The 7013-nt window shown below is 37.8% G+C and overlaps 1 long non-coding RNA gene across 2 annotated transcripts in view; it reads right to left on the bottom strand.

Annotated features, from left to right (window-relative positions):
• Positions 1 to 3478: 3478 nt before the first annotated feature.
• The window catches only part of LOC107756667 (uncharacterized), a 4905-nt gene continuing 1370 nt past the window's right edge, over positions 3479 to 7013 (bottom strand). Inside the window, exons 1-3 of one of the 2 annotated variants that reach the window (XR_001641846.1) lie at positions 6928 to 7007; positions 3858 to 4074; positions 3479 to 3719 (exon numbers count right to left, since the gene is read on the bottom strand). This is a non-coding gene — a long non-coding RNA (uncharacterized LOC107756667). Of the gene's footprint in view, positions 3720 to 3857; positions 4075 to 6927; positions 7008 to 7013 lie in introns of those variants that run through there. The other variant, XR_001641845.1, reaches the window with a different exon arrangement.

Here is a 7013-nt window from a genome sequence, read left to right on the forward strand (position 1 = left end):
GTCAGAGTTAGGTCACCCTGTAAATAAACAGACACAATTTGTGATATTAAAACAATGATCTAAAACATTTAACCACAATTTTATATTATGCAGTGAAGAATAGGTAAAAATAACAACAATAATGTTATATCATGCAAATCTATGCATAGATTTATACTTGCCTGAATATGAGAATGAGACCAATCACTCCTTCTGTATGCTCATCAGCTTACACTCCGGCTTATTCTGCAGTGAATCCAACGCCTTCCTGTTGATAGAAACATGTGTTCATAAGACTTTGCTTTTTAACCAACAAATTACAGATTGTTTGAGCAAAAGAAGAGATATAACTGACAAGACTGGACTGGAATTAACTATAAGTTGAATACCATCATAAAGAAGCGTAACAACACTTTTACTAACACTTTCTATTCACACTTTTCAAAATTAGTCCTATAAAACACAATCGCTGGTGGCAACAGGTGCTTTAGGGTTAGGTAGTATGTTAGCTTAGCGCAAAACACGACAATTAATGAGATTACTACAATGTTATTGCTCTAAAATCTCTCTATTATGTCAGTCGAGTGTTTGAAAAAACAGAAACTAGCGTTATGCTAAACTATGCAATTGTTTTAATTTAGTAACGATGTTAGCTAGCTAGCAGTTAACGTTACAACGTTAAATCATTTCCAATAATTTCCAATTGTGCTCAAGTTTTTACGTGAAAAACAGCTTTGTGAATCTCTGAACTATTGAAAACATTTTCGCTGAAACATCACTCACTGTGACCGCACGCAAGTTAACTTTAATGAGGTTATGTGATTAATATGAACGTTAGTGTACAGTATAATGAGTCAAGCAAACAAGAATCAAACTATCGAAATGCACACGGACCAAAGTATTACAAATCAGAAATCTAAAACAGAAAGGCAAACTTACCTTAAACACGAGAAAATCCAGCCATGCATCTCCTCCGTGACAAGCCCAACCGTCCCTCTGATTCTAAGCGTGGGTCCAAACACGCATGCGCGGATTCAAGCGCGCTAAACTTTTAGATTAAAATGTATTCAATATTTCTAGATTTATGTGCAATGACTATAAAACATGTAAATATTACAAGTAAATATTAATAAGAGTTACTCTTCTCACGCAGTTCATTAATTACATAAATTAAATGTGTACATTTTACTTAGAAAATTGTTGTTCTCCTTGATTTTTAATATTACAAGTAGAATTTATGATGATTAATTTAATATATTTTTAACACCACAAAACATTTTTTTTCAGTGAGAGCATGTGCTGATTAACTGTAGGGAAAGGGAAAGAATACAGTTAAAGGGGTCATATGATGCGATTTCAAGTTTTCCTTTCTCTTTGGAGTGTTACAAGCTGTTCGTGAATAGAGACAGTCCTTAAAGTTGCAAAGACTAAAGTCTCAAACCCAAAGAGATATTCTTTATAAAAGTTAAGACTCGTCCACGCCTGCCGCCGCCATGTCGTAGTGACGCTGTGTGTTTCGTTGTGAGAGCGAAACTACTTTGTCTGGCCTTCCAAAAGAGGACACAACTAGTGGTTAAGTTGTATTTACAACACTGTTCCAGAACAGTTCAACCCAAATATTTGTGTGTGTGCAACGCATTTTACGTAGGATGAGGACTGTTTCCTGGGAGAGTAGCCTACAATGCTGGTGTTCTGAAAAATAATGCTGACTCACAGCCTGTAAGTACGTTTTCATATTTAAAGAATTTGCCACTGACGATCACACACCTCAGACACCCTCATTGTCCGATCTCGTACACACGTAGAGGTCTGTCTGACTTTGCTTCTGCTTCCATTTGAATACTTACCTGCATTACTTACCTCCTGTGTTCCTCCAAGTGTCTTGTTCCTCCTAATTCCCGGATAGCTGAGGTGTGTGCTCCTCCTGTGTACGTTCCAGCTCTTGTAAAGGCAAAGACTCTGATTATTCCACTCGTCATATCCTTTGAACTGTTCTACGAACTATACACTCACCGTATCATCATCTGGATCCTACACCCGTACTCTCTGTAACCTAAATAAACTTTATTGTATATACTAACCTGTTGCGTCAGACCTCTTCCGTTACAGTAAGTATGTTTTCATATTTAAAGGATTTGCCACTGATGATTCAAACGCAAGTTTTGAGCAGTAGAAGGCGGGCCTTCATTTGATACAGGAGCTATTCGAGCCGTTCATGTCAGATTGGGGAGAGAGGTGTTGTAATAATGTAAAATATGTGAAAAATCATGTGTTTATCGAACAACCTAGTATGAGAGCCTGTTCTAGTACACCCCCAAAACAAAATCAAGACTTTGTAAAAGAGCATAATAGGACCCCTTTAAACAGTTCTCATAAAGGTTATAAAGCTCTTATTAATTTTCTGAAAAGAGCAAATGTATATAATAAAATATAGGTAGAAGGATTTTTTTTTGAATTAGCATTTCCCTTGATATCATCGCCTCACACTCAATCCCAGTAGGTGGCGGGATATGCACCAAAAGCTGGTTTGCCAACCGCCATAAAACATCAGAAGAAGAAGAAGAAGATGTCGTCATCTGAGTAGCCAGTCAAGCGTTGAGGTTTCTTTACAAAGATAAATTAAGAAATTATATGTAATTAATTATCTAGTAAACCGATATGTTATTGCGAATATTATTGTTACATATTCATCATTGTGTTAGTGTTTTATGTGCTGACTTTACCTACATTCTTGCATGCTAGTTAGTACAAGATAAGAGTAGTGAAGCAGCTAGCTAACGTAATGGTAAATAACTACGCTATCGGCTCTTGTGCAAAATAATACGAGTTGTCCTCCATTTGTTCAAATATTTCTTACTTCTACGAACGATCTCTGCTTCTAATAAACCACACAACGACTACTACTACTTCTTCATGCGTATTCAATGTAGCGACGATGCAAGCTGCCTCTAAGAACACGAGTAAGAAACGAAAAAGAACAACAGTGACTAAACGTGCTCTGTAGAGTAGTTTGTCCGTTTAGGGCTACTGTAGAAACATGGCGGTGCAAAATGGCGACTTAACCATGGAGGGGGACCTGCGGTGTATGTAGATAGAAATGGCTTATTCTAAGATAATTAAAACATAACGTGAATTTTGTAAGGTATTTAAAACGTAGTTTTGTATGTTACATTACATTTCTGTAAACATATTCTCAAAGATATTACACATTGCACCTTTAAACAAAATGCATAAGACATGGTTATACTCATACTACTTTATGAAAAGACAGAGGAGTGTTGCAACACATTTTGTTTCACTTTCTGTACCTTTCTGTACCAAGTTTTATGTTTCAAACTTTTTTATATCATATTACCATATTTATATGCTACTATCAAATTAGTTTTGAAATGTAGAACATCTACCTAAGCTGTATAAATGTCAAGTACAAATGCAATTTATACTTAAAATATATTCTCTTTTAAAAGACCAGCAGTGAAAAATGACCACAGACACATTGCAATGCTCATCATTTATTATTTCATGATGTGAGTTGATGCTCATATTCTTCACCATTTATTCAGATTTTTTCTCGGGATGTACACGTTGGGATGTACACGTTGGCATGTCAGGCATTTCTCTTGATCCCAACATGTCTTGGCATCTGCCATACACCCTCACAGCAGAGTGATCTCGTGTAAGGGTGCTGCGATTAGGATTTTTGGAGCCGATCACCGATCGTCAATCACAGGAAGCAATATCTGCACATTTTGAGAGGGAAAGAGAGAGAGAGAGAGCGCACAGTGATTCACTCACACTGTTTGTGAAATTATGTCTCACAGAAAGTCTTCAAATTACTCTGTAAGTTATTTAATAAAGAAATATGAATTGTACCTCACCTTCAGCATTATAATTATTTTACCCGCACCGGACAGAGATTGAGACCGCGCCGCTGTATGTCATGCCAAACCTCTCACGGCAGGCGCATCGTCAGCTTGAGGTCGGTTTATGACATCGGCCTTTAGAGGGACTGCCAATCAATCGGAGCACCCCTAATCTCATGCTTTGTCTTTATCTTGTGCCTTGAAACCAGCGATGACAAGGAGTTTCATGGTTCTAGAGAGAGAGAGAGAGAGAGAGAGAGAGAGAGAGAGAGATATCTTAATATAGATCTTATAATTATTCTTTGCAAAATGTTTGATGATTCTGTTTCAAAACACACAAACAACCCATTCTGAGAAGATTGTAATCGTATAATATTTTCTTAAATTTAAACACAACTTTATGCAGATGGTAATTAGTCAAAAACTAGTTAAAATTACATACAGTGGGTACGGAAAGTATTCAGACCCCCTTAAATTTTTCACTCTTTGTTATATTGCAGCCATTTGCTAAAATCATTTAAGTTAATTTTTTTTCCTCATTAATGTACACACAGCACCCCATATTGACAGAAAAACACAGAATTGTTGACATTTTTGCAGATTTATTAAAAAAGAAAAACTGAAATATCACATGGTCCTAAGCATTCAGACCCTTTGCTGTGACACTCACATATTTAACTCAGGTGCTGTCCATTTCCTCTGATCATCCTTGAGATGGTTCTACACCTTCATTTGAATCCAGCTGTGTTTGATTATACTGATTGCACTTGATTAGGAAAGCCACACACCTCTCTATATAAGACCTTACAGCTCACAATGCATGTCAGAGCAAATGAGAATCATGAGGCCAAAGGAACTGCCTGAAGAGCTCAGAGACAGAATTGTGGCAAGACACAGATCTGGCCAAGGTTACAAAAAAATTTCTGCTGCACTTAAGGTTCCTAAGAGCACAGTGGCCTCCATAATCCTTAAATGGAAGACGTTTGGGACGACCAGAACCCTTCCTAGAGCTGGCCATCCGGCCAAACTGAGCTATCGGGGGAGAAGAGCCTTGGTGAGAGAGGTAAAGAAGAACCCAAAGATCACTGTGACTGAGCTCCAGAGATGCAGTCGGGAGATGGGAGAAAGTTGTAGAAAGTCAACCATCACTGCAGCCCTCCACCAGTCGGGGCTTTATGGCAGAGTGGCCCGACGGAAGCCTCTCCTCAGTGCAAGACACATGAAAGCCCGCATGGAGTTTGCTAAAAAAACACCTGAAGGACTCCAAGATGGTGAGAAATAAGATTCTCTGGTCTGATGAGACCAAGATAGAACTTTTTGGCCTTAATTCTAAGCAGTATGTGTGGAGAAAACCAGGCACTGCTCATCACCTGTCCAATACAGTCCCAACAGTGAAGCATGGTGGTGGCAGCATCATGCTGTGGGGGTGTTTTTCAGCTGCAGGGACAGGACGACTGGTTGCAATCGAGGGAAAGATGAATGCGGCCAAGTACAGGGATATCCTGGACGAAAACCTTCTCCAGAGTGCTCAGGACCTCAGACTGGGCCGAAGGTTTACCTTCCAACAAGACAATGACCCTAAGCACACAGCTAAAATAACGAAGGAGTGGCTTCACAACAACTCTGTGACCGTTCTTGAATGGCCCAGCCAGAGCCCTGACTTAAACCCAATTGAGCATCTCTGGAGAGACCTAAAAATGGCTGTCCACCAACATTTACCATCCAACCTGACAGAACTGGAGAGGATCTGCAAGGAGGAATGGCAGAGGATCCCCAAATCCAGGTGTGAAAAACTTGTTGCATCTTTCCCAAAAAGACTCATGGCTGTATTAGATCAAAAGGATGCTTCTACTAAATACTGAGCAAAGGGTCTGAATACTTAGGACCATATGATATTTCAGTTTTTCTTTTTTAATAAATCTGCAAAAATGTCAACAATTCTGTGTTTTTCTGTCAATATGGGATGCTGTGTGTACATTAATGAGGAAAAAAAATTAACAAATGATTTTAGCAAATGGCTGCAATATAACAAAGAGTGAAAAATGTAAGGGGGTCTGAATACTTTCCGTACCCACTGTATATATAAAAGTTAATCAATTACATGTCCTGTTATGCTAATAGTAGCAGCATTAAGAACGAAAAGATCAGACCACTTTTGAATATCAATATTGTCAACACTTATGTGTTGACAATATTGACACAATATACGCAAATGAAAATTAAACAATTTAGTTTCTTCATAATGTTATCTCTCCACTCATTGCAGAAGGAAGTACATCAACAGTTTTCAGGAAACTAAGCAAAGTGCAGCTACATTTGTACCTCTCAAGAAATTGTTCTGGTGGTTTCACTTATTCACCGACATCTTCATTTCACATTTTGACCAAAGCATCACGAAATGAAAATTACCACCACCCGTCGCGTCTAATGCCTTTTCTCATCCCATAATTCTCTAAACCCTTTCAACATGCATTCAGTTGTTCTCTGACGGCAGGAGTAGTGGCGCCTGTTCATTTAGAGGAATAAAAAAAAGGGATCTTAATATAGATCTTATAATTATTCTTTGCAAAATGTTTGATGATTCTGTTTCAAAACACACAAACAACCCATTCTGAGAAGATTGTAATCGTATAATATTTTCTTAAATTTAAACACAACTTTATGCAGATGGTAATTAGTCAAAAACTAGTTAAAATTACATACAGTGGGTACGGAAAGTATTCAGACCCCCTTAAATTTTTCACTCTTTGTTATATTGCAGCCATTTGCTAAAATCATTTAAGTTAATTTTTTTCCTCATTAATGTACACACAGCACCCCATATTGACAGAAAAACACAAAAAAAAATAACTTAAATGATTTTAGCAAATGGCTGCAATATAACAAAGAGTGAAAAATTTAAGGGGGTCTGAATACTTTCCGTACCCACTGTATCTAACATAGACTCAACAAAATTCATTTAATTACTACACAATTTAAATAATTTTATTGAAAAAGCTTTGACTCCGCTCTCACTAAGCTAGTAAGATAACTAAAATGTAATTTGTTTAATTTTTTATCTGCTATATATGATCAAAAGTCTTACTGTTGTGCAAGGGTCGTCCCAAGCTGGCGCGGACCCAGTGCAAGGTAGGGACCGTGGAGACCCCCCCCCCCTTCACAATTGCGTTC

Source organism: Sinocyclocheilus rhinocerous, unplaced genomic scaffold, assembly GCF_001515625.1.
Source record: "Sinocyclocheilus rhinocerous isolate Xijiao unplaced genomic scaffold, SAMN03320098_v1.1 scaffold443, whole genome shotgun sequence".
Taxonomy (NCBI): Eukaryota; Metazoa; Chordata; class Actinopteri; order Cypriniformes; family Cyprinidae; genus Sinocyclocheilus; species Sinocyclocheilus rhinocerous.